This window comes from Rana temporaria, chromosome 1, assembly GCF_905171775.1.
Source record: "Rana temporaria chromosome 1, aRanTem1.1, whole genome shotgun sequence".
Taxonomy (NCBI): domain Eukaryota; kingdom Metazoa; phylum Chordata; class Amphibia; order Anura; family Ranidae; genus Rana; species Rana temporaria.
Window position 1 is genome coordinate 122,652,955 of NC_053489.1, and position 16,163 is coordinate 122,669,117.

The window sequence follows — 16,163 nt, forward strand, 5'->3', positions numbered from 1 at the left end:
AACCACTTAAGGACCCCTTCACGCCAATTTACGTCGGCAGAATGGCACGGCTGGACACAATCACGTACCTGTACGTGCCTCTTTAAGCCCAGCCGTGGGGTAGCAAGCGCGCGACCAGTCCTAAGCTCCATGACCACGCCCGTGGGACCCGATGGGCGCAGGTGTCCCGCGATCGGTCACCGGAGCTGAAGAACTGGGACTTCTAAGGTCAAGGGGTTCCTTACCCATGAAATGGATACAGCGCCCAGAGGCGATTCAGTTTGCATGTGTTGAGCTTACAAGTTTCTCACTCACTCACTCACTCCCTGTTCTTCACTGTGGCAGTGTCATTATTAATAAAAATGCAATAAAACCATCCCCTATTTTGTAAACGCTATACACTTTGCGCAAAACCAATTGATAAACGCTTATTGCGATTTTTTTACCAAAAATATGTAGAAGAATACGTATTGGCCTAAACTGAGGGAAAAAAACTTTTTTTATATATTTTTTCGGAAAATTTATTATAGCAAAACGTAAAAAATATTAACTTTTTTTCAAAATTGTTGCTCTGTTTTTGTTTATAGTGCAAAAAATAAAAACTGCAGAGGTGATCAAATATCACCAAAGGAAAGCTCTATTTGTGGGGAAAAAAAGGTGGCCAATTTTGTTTGGGTGCCATGTCGCACGACCCCGCAATTGTCAGTTAAAGCGACGCAGTGCCGAATCGCAAAAAGGGCAAGGTAACCTGCATAATGGTCCGGGTCTTAAGTGGTTAAATAGTATTTTTATAACAGAAAAAGAGGAGTTTAGACGTATCTGAACTGTATCTTTAGCTGACTATAGATCGAGGGACTAGCTGAATTTCAATCCATCTGTGGTCATTGCTGCTTGACAGAAGTCAATCGAAAGGTCCGTACACACGGTTGGACTTTTTGCCAACAAACTTCAAAATCTGCAAGTTTTCAAATTTGTCTGATCGTGTGTACGCTCCATCGGACCAAATTTTCGGGTTTCATCGGACAAAAAGTTTGGTCTGCAAACGGACAAACTTTACGTCAACAAAAGTCCGATTGTGCCTAGTCCGACCGCGTGTACAGCAAGCAATCAGACTTTTGTACAAAGTACAAACGCGCATGCTCAGAAGCAAAGGCCAGCTGGAAGCGTTCTGTCTGGTAGAACTAGCGTTCGTATTTGAAAGAGCACATTTGTGACGTGGCAAGTTCTGAAATCAAGAAAAGCAGCGTACATTCTCTTCTTCTTTATAATGTGATACTACTAAAAGCTGCTTTGCTGGTGATACTGATGGAGTAAAAACAAATGTCTTTACTTTGGATTAGTGTATTTTGGTTATATGAATCAAACATATTTTTATATATTTTTTTGTGGGTCAAGTTAGCACAACCCCATTGCGCAACATGTCTGCTTGATGAACGGACGTTCAGAAACGAACAAAATTGTACGAAACTGAAAATCGCGAATGCACACAGACGAAACCTCTACTAACTCTCAATTAGCAGAAGGAGCCCAAAGGGTGACGCCGGAGAATTGAACTTCCTCTTTTAAACTCTCGTCAGTACGTTGAAACGTCACTACGTTCGTGTTTGTTGCCGAAAAAGTCTGAGCGTGTGTATGCTATGGGTGTGACCGGACAACTCCCTTCGGACAAAAATCCAAGGGAAAGTTTGTTGGATGTTCGACTGTGTGTACGAGGCTTTACAATCAACTTCTGGTGAATGGGAAATCTGGAAAGCTTTTGTTGATCAGCGGCTGCAGACAATTGGTTGCAGCTTCTGATCAATGTATTTTGACAGATATTCTGGAAAAGTATGCTAGAGATGCTAGAGATAAGAAACCATATCCACATCCAGGGTGAGAGTTTTTTTTTTGTCAGATGATCTGTCTGACTCATAATGTTATGATGTTTGTATAAATAAAGATATATATCAGATGATTTTGCTTGAATTTGTTGACTATTCATATCTCTATCTGTATCTATTATGGACTTACAATGTTTTTTATCCACTCACAGTAATATTGTGTACAAGGCTTCATGAGAATCCTGAAGAAGCCATATTCCTGGTGAAACATGTAGAGCGGAAACCTCTAATTGTCATGTTGCTTTTATATAAAAATGTCTGATTTTAATCTTTAAATATACAGAATAAAATATATTTGATTTTAGAATAGTGTTTTACTTTGTCTTCAGCACATTTAAAATCCCTTTATGTGCCTTTCCAAAAACTTGTATTTTGACAGAGTGTGGTCCCCACAGTCAGATCACAATGGCACAGTGGGGAGGATTTATCCTACCACCTAAATTGCGTGGATGGAGGAATCCGTATGTTTACCCCCCCCCCCCCCCCACTAATTGAACAAAAAAAATATTAATCTATGGGCAGCATTAGGGTACGGTGCAACACACAGGCAGAGTATTTATACACCATGGATTATAGGCATGTAGTTTCTGTTTGGTCACTGGCAAAGCTTTAGAGGAAATGCCCCCTCAGTATCTCCACTATAGCCCTAACCCACTTTGCGAGTCCTCAGTCTTTTTAGGAAGCAATGGAGAGTAAACCAAGGAACATAATGGAGGGTGACCTGTGTCATGTACTGTACTCCAAGATATGAAAATGATATGCAAGTCTAAATTTCTCTTATCTTAATAGGTCAGTCAAAATTCCTCTTACTCATACAGTACAGGACACAGGCAGAGTATTCATGCACCATGGGACCCCCTTAAGAAATTAATAAGAAGGGTGGGAAAGAATGAGAAACAGAACTGCGTCAAAAGGCCCAACCAACAAGGGTCAGAAGACCCAACTTCAGAGTTCCGCTGCAAGAATCTTACAGCTAAAAGCTGTATCAATAGAAGATCAGAAGTCCATCTGGGAAAAGTATGAACATAAAATGAGGTGGTGGCCTTACATAACTGCAAACAAGTGGCCACTGCCCCCACCTATAACTGGTCTATTGCAGCAAGGAGCACTGGAAGCGTGATGCATGTCAAATACAAGGAGAATTCCAAGCTCAAACTTACCAACCAGTCAGCAACCAAACAAATTGACCTGTTTAACAATATGCGTTATGAACAGGGGTTACTCAACAGGGCTACAGAGGCTGAAATGCCCAGAAAACTTCCAATCTAGTGGAATGTTTTCTCCGATTATGTCAAAGTAATATAAAGAGGTTTCCAATGGATGCTTAGGGGCAGGGCATAGGGTTGGGAGGACAGCGTGCTCATTGAGGTGGAATTCTGACATCACCTTTACAGGAAAGGGCCACTAGCACAGAAATATGTCTGGCAGACATGATCGCAACAAAAAGGGATACTTTGAGCGATTCTCTGGGGGAAATTTCTGATAGGTTCGAAGGGTGGTTTCTGTAGGGCATGGAGAATCCAGTTGACATCCCAAGGAAGCACAGGGTATTGCATAGCCAAGACTTGACCTTTGAGAGTGCGTAAGGCCAAGGTCTGGCCGAGATCTGGAAAGCCAGATCGGCCAGTGTGCATGAGCCCTGAGACAGATGTAGCAGATATATACACGTCAGATTAGATGGAAGCAGCACATATTGAGGATAATAGTTGTAAACATCACTCCTTATGGACCACTCCAAGTCCCACAATGTGCTTGCACTTTGTATCCGAGTTGCTTTGTTATCCACCACTACACAGATAAACAGGCACATTAAACACATATAAGGCGAGGGGCGTGTCCTGATGTGAGCAGCGGCGGACATGTTGAAGAGGAGCTCTAGGGATCCTGGTTTTAATCCTGTTTCATCCATGCATCAACTGGCCTGGTGAGCACTGATACACCCATAAGACCGTTCCTCTCCATCCCCTGCTCTGCCCAAGAACTGAGCAGTGTTTCTGCTCATCTGCGGCGTTATCTGACCCGCCAGAGACTGCACACACTCGCGGCCACCACCATCTTGCCGGCCTTGATCTTGCAGCTGTGCACCGGGCCTTGTCCAACCTGAGCTCCAGAGTTCGGGCCCGCCATCCTCATCTACCGTCTCACCTCCTTACCTTCCTGCCATGGATTAGACAGCCGCTCGACCGACGCTGCATGTTAGAGCCGGTCGTGGCCTGCTAGGGCCTGGTGATGGCTACCATCTTGCCAGTCTCTGCCCTGCTAATCTGTTTAGGGCCTTACCAATTCTGGGCCCACAAGCACAGACTTCACATTGATACCCTCCTATTCATTTTCCTGCTGGGAAATAGGGAGCTGCTGAGCCGAAGCAGTGTCTGCTCCGGCTGCTATCCATTGGGGCCTAGACTATTTTGCGGGCGTGTGACGCTGTACCCAAATAAAATGTATGTTCTTTTTTCACACAAATACTAAGTTTAGACTGATATGTATTCTGCTACATATTGTTCGTAAAAAATCCCAATAAGTGCATATAGAATGGTTTGTGCAAAAGTTATAGCGTCTACAAATATATATATTTTTTTACTAGTAATGGCGGAAATTAATGACTTATAGCGGGACTGCGATATTGTGGTGGACAAATCGTCGTAAACCTGACACTTTTTTGGGCACCAGTGACATTATTACAGTCATTAGTGCTAAAAACATGCACTGTCACTGTATTAATGACACTGGCAGGCAAGGGGTTAACATCAGGAGAAATCAATGGCTGTGTGCTTAGCTAATGTTTCAGTGTAGTGTGTGGGGTGGGGGGTGATTTTACTAGTGAAAGGCATGGATTGTGTTTCTGCTTTACAGAAACAGAGGATCCATGTGTTCTGTACTGACAGAACAGCAATCTGCCTTGTTTATATAGGCAAACTGACTTTGTCAGTTTACTGAACAATCAGCGGGTTCCAGCAGACATTGGGCCCGTGGGACCTGCTGTGTAAAATCAAGTTAGCCAGAAGTGCCAGATCGTATATATATATGTGATCCTGCACAGCACAGCTGCCCTGTACCTGTAAATCTGTCATGGGGCAGTCAGTAAGTGGTTAGTGTATTTTTTAAACAAAATTTGGATTTGATAAACTGTTGCACTAAAATCATGTGACATAAAAATTGCAACTTTCTCCATTTTATTCTCCAAGGTTTCGGCTTTCAGAAAATATGTTTTCAGGGCTTTAAATAATCTTCACCCAAGTGCAAAAAATTAACAAAAAAAAATGGCTCAGTCAGTGAAAGTAACACAATCATTTGCTACATTACAGGTAGTAGTAGGGAATCATTTGACATGCCATCAGTAGTAAATAAGCATGTGAAGAAATCTTAGTAGGGAGTCTGATCATTTATTTTTAAACAATCTAATCTGTCTACTGTATAAATAATCACCTTATTACCCTGTATGCTTGTAGGTTTATTTACTCTAAAACTATTTAAACACATTTAAGCTGACAAGTCATTGTATTTAACAATAATATACAGTAGGTGAACCCGATTTTGTGTCAATCTCGCTCTCTTTCTCGGCGAGATTGAGCACCTACGAGCCCCATCGCGGGAGCCAGCGCCGAGCTGGCTTGCCGCGATGGAGACAGAGCCATCATAGAAGCGACGGGAGATCCGACTTGGATTCCCGCCAATTCTACACGTGTGCGGCGTTTGTTATGAATCCTGAGGGGGAAGTCCCCGCCGGATTTTAAATAAAAATCCGGCATGGGTCCCCCCCTCAGGAGCATACCGGGCCCTTAGGTCTGTTATGGGTTGTAAGGAGAGCCCCCCTACGCCGAAAAAAACGGCGTAGGGGGTCCCCCTACGATCCATACCAGACCCGTATCCAAAGCACGCTACCCGGCCAGCCAGGAAGGGAGTGGGGACGAGCGAGCGCCCCCCCCTCCTGAGCCGTACCAGGCTGCATGCCCTCAACATGGGGGGGTTGGGTGCTCTGGGGCAGGGGGGCGCACTGCGGCCCCCCCACCTCAGAGCACCCTGTCCCCATGTTGATGAGGACAGGGCCCCTTCCCGACAACCCTGGCCGTTGGTTGTCGGGGTATGCGGGCGGGAGGCTTATCGGAATCTGGGAGCCCCCTTTAATAAGGGGGCCCCCAGATACCGGCCCCCCACCCTAAGTGAATGAGTATGGGGTACATCGTACCCCTACCCATTCACCTGCAAGAAAAGTGGTAAAAACACAAATAAACCACACAGTGTATTAAAATATTTTATTAGTCTGCTCCGGAGGCCGCCCCCTGTCTTCTTTATTAGCTCTTTTACCAGGGGGGGCTTCTTCTTTGACGTCTTCGGGTGGGTGGGGGCCGCCGTCTGGTTCTCTTCCACCGCCGGGGGGGGGTGGCTTTTAAAAAAGCCCCCACCCCCCCCGGCGGGTTTCCTCCGGCGTCTTCGGCGGGGCTCTTCTTCTTCCGCTATCCCGACGGGTCTTCTCCGCTATCCGGGGGGTTTCGCCGCTCTCCGCTGTTGACTCGTCGCACCCCGGTTCTTCGTCTCGCAGTCCGGTCCCTTCTTCCGTGCTGTACGTCTTCTTCCGTGCCGTGAGTTCTTCTTCCGCGCTGTGACGTCATGTTCTTCACTTCTCTTCTTCTCCCGATGTTGACACGCCGGTCCTCCTCGCTGAAATGACGGATGCGCGCCTTGCATCGGACCTATATAGGCCTCACAGTCCCATCATGCTCTGTACCTACCCATGTGATACCTACGTGGGTAGGTATCACATGGGTAGGTACAGAGCATGATGGGACTGTGAGGCCTATATAGGTCCGATGCAAGGCGCGCATCCGTCATTTCAGCGAGGAGGACCGGCGTGTCAACATCGGGAGAAGAAGAGAAGTGAAGAACATGACGTCACAGCGCGGAAGAAGAACTCACGGCACGGAAGAAGACGTACAGCACGGAAGAAGGGACCGGACTGCGAGACGAAGAACCGGGGTGCGACGAGTCAACAGCGGAGAGCGGCGAGACCCCCGGATAGCGGAGAAGACCCGTCGGGATAGCGGAAGAAGAAGAGCCCCGCCGAAGACGCCGGAGGAAACCCGCCGGGGGGGGTGGGGGCTTTTTTAAAAGCCACCCCCCCCGGCGGTGGAAGAGAACCAGACGGCGGCCCCCACCCACCCGAAGACGTCAAAGAAGAAGCCCCCCCTGGTAAAAGAGCTAATAAAGAAGACAGGGGGCGGCCTCCGGAGCAGACTAATAAAATATTTAATACACTGTGTGGTTTATTTGTGTTTTTACCACTTTTCTTGCAGGTGAATGGGTAGGGGTACGATGTACCCCATACTCATTCACTTAGGGTGGGGGGCCGGTATCTGGGGGCCCCCTTATTAAAGGGGGCTCCCAGATTCCGATAAGCCTCCCGCCCGCATACCCCGACAACCAACGGCCAGGGTTGTCGGGAAGGGGCCCTGTCCTCATCAACATGGGGACAGGGTGCTCTGAGGTGGGGGGGCCGCAGTGCGCCCCCCTGCCCCAGAGCACCCAACCCCCCCATGTTGAGGGCATGCAGCCTGGTACGGCTCAGGAGGGGGGGGGGCGCTCGCTCGTCCCCACTCCCTTCCTGGCTGGCCGGGTAGCGTGCTTTGGATACGGGTCTGGTATGGATCGTAGGGGGACCCCCTACGCCATTTTTTTCGGCGTAGGGGGGCTCTCCTTACAACCCATAACAGACCTAAGGGCCCGGTATGCTCCTGAGGGGGGGACCCATGCCGGATTTTTATTTAAAATCCGGCGGGGACTTCCCCCTCAGGATTCATAACAAACGCCGCACACGTGTAGAATTGGCGGGAATCCAAGTCGGATCTCCCGTCGCTTCTATGACGCGCTTGCTGGGATGTGCTGTCACTATTCCAGTGAGTGCAAGATGTCGGCGAGATCTCGGCACCATGTCGCCGAGTATCAGCGCGACGCTGTCGTGCTAAAAGCACAATATCACAAACACCTACTGTAGCAGTGGTAGATATGTGAATTCCATGATCAACACTTCTTTCTGCTACAGTGTATATGTAGCTTAGTTTACATACAGCAGCGGGAAAAGCTGTTTTGCTGCTCAAGGCCAAGTTTACCAAATGTGTCCTCTCTGCACATACACAACATGGGCCTGTAGCAGTGTAGAAGCCTTATCAGAATTCAGGGACTCAGGGATTTGAATACCTAATCTGCTTTATGATGGTCATTATTGTATAGATTAGACTCTCTTGGTCAATGTACTATCCAGCTATTTAACTAGCCAGGTGTGTCTCCAATCCCTAGTAACCTCCCGTATTTGCCAAGAATACTTATATTAAGATTAATTCGATGCTGCCGCAGATTATACAAAAGTTAATTTAATTATGTTAATATAAAAAATGATATGCGTTGTTAAATATAATAAGTGCACACGTTTTAATTGGTTGTAAACCTCGGAGTTGAAATATGAACAAAGCATATCCCTCAACAGTGTGTACTTGTTTCAGTCAAAAGCACTTATGCCCTGTACACACGATCGGTTCGTCTGATGAAAACAGACCGTTTTCATCGGACGAACCGATCGTGTGGGGGCCCCCATCAGTTTTTTTCCCATTGGTGAAAAAAAAATAGAACCTGTTTTACATTTTTCGTATGGTTAAAAAAACGATAGAAAAAAAACATCGTCTGTGGGGAAATCCATCGGTCAAAAATCCACGCATGCTCAGAATCAAGTCGACGCATGCTCTGAAGCATTGAACTTTTCTCTGCACGTTGTTGTGTTTTACGTCACCACGTTGGACACGATCGGATTTTTAACCGATGGTGTGTAGGCAAGACTGATGAAAGTCAGCTTCATCGGATATCTGATGAAAAAATCCATTGGTTCATTCTCATCAGACGAACCGATCGTGTGTACAGGGCTTCAGTGTCATTTCTGTCTGCTGCCCCTTTCTTCTGCTATCTGCATGAATCACCTCTGACAAGTTTTCCTGACACCAAGAAAAAAAGGTGACGGGAACGAGCTCCAGCATACAGTCTGTGATTGACAGCCTCAGCTCAGTTCCTGTGTGAAGGGGAGTATGTCCCTTCCCTCCAATCAGCTCGCTGCAGTGTGTAAGTTCATCTCTCCACCTCCTTTTTTTCTAAATGTTCAGACAACATGTATCAATTCTGGACTTCTACACTTTTGTGTATCACAGGCCAGTCCCTTCATTGGGTATATGTAAGGATTTACAACCACTTTAAGTTTGTTTTTTCTATCATTTGCAAGTAATCCTCTGCACAGCAATATTCAAACTGGGTAAGGGAGGGACAACATCAGAAGTCAGTCAGGTACTGCTGCACTGCACATGTGCAGATTGCCAACATTCTGACAGAAGTGATTAACCACTTGACATCCCGCCCATAGTCATATGACGTCCACAGATGGGATCTCCCATCCTGGGTGGACGTCATATAACATCCTGGGCCTCCTTCGCCCACAGACATCGCTCTGGACCCGGTGCATGTGCCTGGCAGTCGCGATGTCTGCTGGGCACCAGCAATTGCCGGCAATCATGGCCGTGGATCTGTGTGTGTAAACACGCAGATCCATGTCCTGTCAGAGGTGAGGAGACTGATGTGCGTTCCCAGTACAGAGGAAAACACATTGGTCTCCTCCCCTTGTGAGTCCCCTCCCCCTACAGTTAGAATCACACATTAGGGAACATATTTAACCCCTTCAGCACCCCCTAGTGTTAACCCCTTCCCTGTCGGTCACATTTAGGCCTCTGGTTAACCTATCGTGTGTACAAGGCTTAACACAGTAAGCAGTGCAGTTTTATAGCACTAATCGTTGCATAAATGTGAATGGTCCCAAAAATGTGTCAAAAGTGTCCAATATGTCCGTCGCAATATCATGGTCACAATAAAAATCACAATAAAAAAATCGCAGATCGCCGCCATTACTAGTAAAAAAAATAAAAATGCAATAAATCTATCCCCTATTTTGTAGACGCTATAACTTTTGCGCAAACCAATCAATATACGCTTATTGCGATTTTTTTTACCAAAAGTATGTACCGGCCTAAATACGTATCGGCCTAAACTGTGGAAAAATTTTGTTTTTTTTATAGATTTGTGGGGATATTTATTATAGCAAAAAAAGTAAAAAATATATATTTGTTTTCAAAATTGTCGCTGTATTTTTGTTAATAGTGCAAAAAATAAAAAACGCAGAGGTGATCAAATACCACCAAAAGAAAGCTCTATTTGTGGGTAAAAAATAGAGTCGCATGACTGTGCAATTGTCAGTTAAAGCGATGCAGTGCCGAATCGCAAAAAGTGCTCTGGTAAGGAAGGGGGTAAAGTCTTCCGGGCTGAAGTGGTTAAAGTAATGACTTGTTAGCTGGCTGCTGCTTCCTCACTTGCCAGTCAGTAGCCTGGATGTGTGATCTAGAGTACAAAAAACAACAAAAGAAAGGACGCACTGACCTAGTGCATTACCCTCATTAACTTTACTTAAACAGATAAAACAAGTAATAATTACAAACACATAGCAAGCATAGGCATGTCAAGGGTGCCAACAAGACCATCTTGAAGTCCACAGTGCCCAGCTAGTGGTGTGGGAAGCCTTGGTAGCATCCATAACCAACGCGTTTCAGGAGTCAAGCCCCACTTCAACTTGTATACCTTAATGAGCCATTGCCTTAGGTGTAACACTCCCTCTTTCCTCCGAGGGGAGGGGTCAGGAGTGGAGCACAGAGCATATTAATAGATAAACGAGTGAATAAATACATAACATTCATGGTCACCTCAACAACAGACTGGTGTGTAAGCACAGATTCCACATAAGACCTCACAATTGCAAGCCTAGCCTAACCCAATTGTGGGTGGCCACTCCATTAACCACCATCTTCTACTCAATGGCCAATGTACAAAAACACATGTGTATATATAAAAAGCAAGCTACAATCATCATCAGAGCATGAGTGCCAGCAGCTCTAACTCTCTGTGGAGGGGAAAAGCGATAACAACATTTTTTGGCAGCCGACAACGGAAGCCCCATAGTAACTCCAAAGCCTTGTACACACGATTGGACTTCCATCAGACAAATCTGTGGATTTTTGTGCGAAGGGGTGTTGGCCGTGAACTGGGTATGCATACACACAGCAGAACATTTTTAGCCAACATACACCAAACCTACATGGTTTTTCAGCTCTTTACCGCCACCCCTTGGCCAACTTCTGCTATTGTTGTCTGATGTTTAGCATTGGTTCGGAGCATGCATGTTTGTACTTTGGATTTTAGTCCGATGGATTTGTGTACACACGATTGGATAATCCGACGGAACACATGTTTTGTCAGACAATTTGAGAGCATGCACAGCCAACATTTGTTTCGGAAATCCTGACAACAATTGTCTGATGGAGCATACAGACGGTCGGATTGTCTGACAAAACACGTCCATCGGACAATTGTTGTTGGAATATCCGATCGTGTGTACGGGCCTTAAGGGTGACATCACTTCCCAATTATTTCACAGCCGTAGTCGGCCGTGTCCTCTGCAGAGCTTCCGCCAGTGAAGATCAGGTCGGGAGGGGAGGTCGGATCGGCTTCCAAAAAGGGATAGAGAGGTTAGTGTTAGGTCCGTGGTGTCTATAGATGCAGGGATTTTAGTTTTTGCATGGATTTCTACTTTAAGCACATTATGATCTTTAACCCTTTGTTAGGACAGACAGTGTGCTAAATCAGTTTGCATTAATGAGATCCAACAGCACAGTATTGACAATATTAATTATAGTAAACAAAACTCCCCTAGCATCCTTTTTTAACATTACATAAAAAGGGAAAGGTAGGTAGGATTTTAAGCACGTAAACATAAGAAGCATTTTTTTAAATATAACTTTCTAAATGATGCTATGTGAAATTATATTTGGCTGCAAAAGTATCAATACACTTCAACAAAATTGTTGCAAAAACAGTGTGGTGTATCTGCACACAGTAACCAATCAACAGGCTTTATCATTTTGTACCAGAGTATCCTTAGTAATGAGATCCAGATTAATGAAATCTGATTTGCTGTGGGCTACTGCATACTATAGCTCTTTTTACTGTGTTATTATTGCATTACTCCTAGAAAATATAAATAATACCCTTTAGGGCCTGTATTCATCAAATGCGCTCAAAACTGTATGCACGAACAAACACTGTCATTCAATTTACTTAAATGACAAAATGTGAGTCAATATATCAAAATGTAGCATGCAAGACCTTTTTTTTCAACATACTGCTGTAAACAGACTCCAGTGAAAACAATGGATGTTCTCACAAGTCCATAAATTTTGGAGGAGCTATAAAATGCAGCAACACGCATGACAACACATCTGCAGGGAACAAGCCGTTAATCCACTTATGCGTTCACTGAAAAAAAAAATCACAACAAAAACAACAAAAAATGCTACTAGTATAATTAAGTGCAATCTATACAACACTCTAGCATAAAATACATGATATCAGGAAAAACACACAATATTTTTTTCAGTATAAACGACTTAGTTTATTCAATCTTGTACAGAAATAAAATATTGTTATTCCGCACAGTAGTGGCTAACTTGCCATTGAAGCGTATATAAACCGAAAAAAAATTACACGTGGTAGTTTACCAGTCCATGAATGTGGTGGCTTCATTAGTTTTACTTTGTAGGCTTTTTTCCCTTAATCACCCCAGACTGCTCCCCAGATTTATACTGCAAGCATCTTCTTTTTTCATCTCAATTACATGGAGTGGCGGTTGTAGTTTACAGAAGATAGCTTGTAAGGAAGGAACATTGTTTGTGATTTCAGATCAATATACAGGAAAAAAATTATTTACATTTCTTATGGTCTAACTAGTGCTAATGCTGGATTTACTATGTCCACGTGGCTCCTGATAATTGTATTCATGCCAGATACTAATATCAGCTAAGATATTCAGGCACTGCTGATCTGAGAACCACTTCAAGTTGAACAGTTTACATGCATAACTTTCAAAGCTGTGCACAGGTGTGATGTTTATGGCTTTCTTAAAAGCCTATAGTGTACCATGAAATTAGATATATACAGTACAGTACCAAAAGTTTTAGGCAGGTGTGAAAAAGTCTGTAAAAGTTTATTTTTATCAATTAACAAAATGGAAAATAAATGAAGAGAAGAGAAATCCAAATCAAATCAATGCCCTTTGCCTTCAAATCCACCTCAATTCTTCGAGGTACAAAGTTTTTGAAGGAACTTGGCAGGTAGGTTGTTCTAAAAATCTTGGAGAACTAACCACAAATATTCTGTGAGTTTAGACTGCCTCATATCTTTGTCACTTCATAAAACCCCAGACACACGCAAATATGTTGAGATTAGGGCTCTCTGGGGGCCATACCATCACTTCCAGGACTCCTTGTTCTTCTTTACCCTGAAGATAGTTCTTAATGAAATTCATCAACATTGCCCGATTAATGCTGTCCTCAATGCTGCGAAATACGATCAAATACTTATCCATTATGTCATACCATCGGGGAGGTGTGTGATTGGCCTAAAGATATGAAGCAGGACAACAACCCCAAACATACAGTCAATAGAATTAAGATGTATAGATCTACTGTAAGAGTCCTGGAAATGATAGTTTTGCCCCCACAGAGTCCTGACCTCAACATCATTGAGTCTGTCTGGGATTACATGAAGAGACAGAAGGATTTGAGGCAAGATCTGTGGTCAGTTCTCAAAGATGTTTGGAACAACCTACCTGCCTTCGAAAACTGTGTGCAAGTGTACCTAGAAGAACTTTTGCTTGTTTGAAGCCAAAGGGTGGTCACACAAAATATTGATCTGATTTAGTTTTTTCTTCTGTTTGCTCACTTTGCATTTTGTAAATTGATAAAAATAAACAATTAAACTATATTTTTAAAAGCATTCCTAATTTACAGCATTTCTTTACACCTGCCTAAAACTTTTGCACAGTACTCTATATTTAGAATGTAGTTATTTAAGTACTGAAATATGCATATTCTTTTTTGAAAGCATGCACATTTAACTAGGGCTGCAACTAACAATTATTTTCATAATCGATTAGTTGGCCGATTATTGTTTTGATTAATTGATTAATCGGATAATAGCCTTAAAAAAAAAAAAAATTTGCATTTTTACATTTTTTTGGGCCAATTTGTTGTTGGGCAGATTACAAAACACAAATTGCCGCAAAAACACATTACATGCTTTTCTGCAGCTTCTCCATTGAAGTATATTGAACAAAAAAAAAAAATAGCACAGTTTTGCGTTAAAAAGTCCTTGCCCTTTCCAAATACGCAGCAGCTGAAAAAAAATCATGGATGTGAACGTGTCCCATAGGAAAACATGTAAATGAACTGTAGTGTGTTTCTGCAAAAAGCACCAAAAAACAGAGGTGTGAACCCAGGCCTGAGATGTTTAGTAACATAATGGGGTTAAAAAAACAAAAATAAGTACAAAAAGAGCAAATAATCGCTACTGTAAGGGGTTCACTTTTTTACTGTGGAACAGTGAAAGTAATATTTACAGTAGCGGTTTGCTTTTTTGTACTATAAAGGGCTAATTTTAGTTTTGTTAACCCCATTATGTTACTGGCCGATTAATCGATTATGAAAATTGTAATCGATTAATTTCATAATCGATTAGTTGTCGATTAATCGATTAGTTGTTTCAGCCCTACATTTAACCACTTCCTGCCCACCATATAGCAAAATGATGGTTGAAAGTGGTTCTGTTATCCTGACTGGGCGTCATATGACGTAGGATAAGCCAGGGGCGCACAGCGCGGCGATTGGTGGTGTGGTGGGTCAGTCTGACAGACACCGCATCTCCAATCTAGGTAAAGAGCCTTTGACAGAGGCTCTTTACCACGTGATCAGCGGTGTCCAATCACAGCTGATCACAGTGTAAACAGGAGAAGACATGTATTGGCTTTTACTCTACTTGCACTGACAGACACGAGTAGAGGAGAGCCGATCGGCTGCTCTTCTTACAGGGGGAGTCTGCACTGATTATCAGTGCAGCCCCCGAGGATGCCCACCCAGGACAACCAGGGATGCCCACCTATGGCCAGCAAAAATGCCCCCCCCATGTCCGCCAGGGATGCCCACCCACGACCACCAGGAAAGCCCAGTAGAGCCCAGCAGGGATGGCAATCATTGCCCATTAGGGATTGCACTCTGTGCCCATCAGTGATGTCTGGCAGTGCCTCTGATCAGTGCTGCCTATCTAAGCCCACCAGTGGCCTACGTGCCACCTAAACGTGCCTTCAAGTGCCACCTATGAGTGCCCATCAGTACCATCTATCAGTACCCATCAGTGACGCCTATCAGTGCTGCATATACGTGCCACCACATCAGTGCTAATCAGTACTGCCTCTTCAGTACACGTCAGTGCAGCCTCATCAATTCCCACGAATGAGGAAGAAAACGTACTTATTTAGAAAGTTTTGTAACAGAAACAAAGAAGAACTTTTTTTTTTTTAATTGTCTGTCTTTTTTCATCTGTAGCACAAAAAATAAACACCTCAGAGGTGATCAAATACCACCAAAAGAAAGCTTTATTTGTGAGGAAAAAAATATAAAAATGTAGTTTGGGTACAGTGTCGCATGACCGTGCAATTGTCATTAAAAATGTGATAACGCTGAAAGCTGAAAATTTACCTGGGCAGGAAGGTGTATAAGGGTCCGGTATTGAAGTGGTTAAGGGATGAATTGACATAAACATACAAACATTCAACAAAACTGTACACTTTCTGTTATCAGGCTGTTACTAATGACAGGGTGGTGAAAAACTGTGATCACTGATATTTGACAGTGGTCAACTGACAAATAATGTTGCATAAACACCGCCTTTTAAAAATATTATAGTCACAAGGTCAGACATAGACAGTCTCTGTACTAAAAAAACTTTGCAGGCAGACCAAGAAAAACCACACCACAAAGTTAAAGTCTTTAAACTGTAATTCAAAGACTTTAGCTTTCATTCCAGTAACAGGTAAAAAATACATCTTGGCCATGTAAAGGTTAATATCAGTTTCTGCTTTTTTAACCAACCAGGTCTCCTGCTTACCTACTAGGGAAGCTGTACAGCAAATACAAATGTATCCTTTAGGAATGCTGCCCACTTACAGAGGGAATTGTCCTGATAAGTTCAGGAAAGATAAAAAGCCCATGATGTGTGAGCAACGTCTTTCCTTGGAGATCACAAGCACAAATAAATATTTTGTATTGCCAAGTCAAATATTTGAACTTTAAAAGTCTCTTCACAAAAGCATGCCCTTATACAAAGATTTCTGTTAGG

The 16,163-nt window shown here is 43.6% G+C and overlaps 1 protein-coding gene across 2 annotated transcripts in view; it reads right to left on the reverse strand.

Annotated features, from left to right (window-relative positions):
- KIAA0825 (KIAA0825 ortholog) overlaps positions 1–16,163 on the reverse strand; it is a 559,317-nt gene that overhangs the window by 161,947 nt on the left and 381,207 nt on the right. The gene's annotated exons all lie outside the window — the stretch shown is intronic.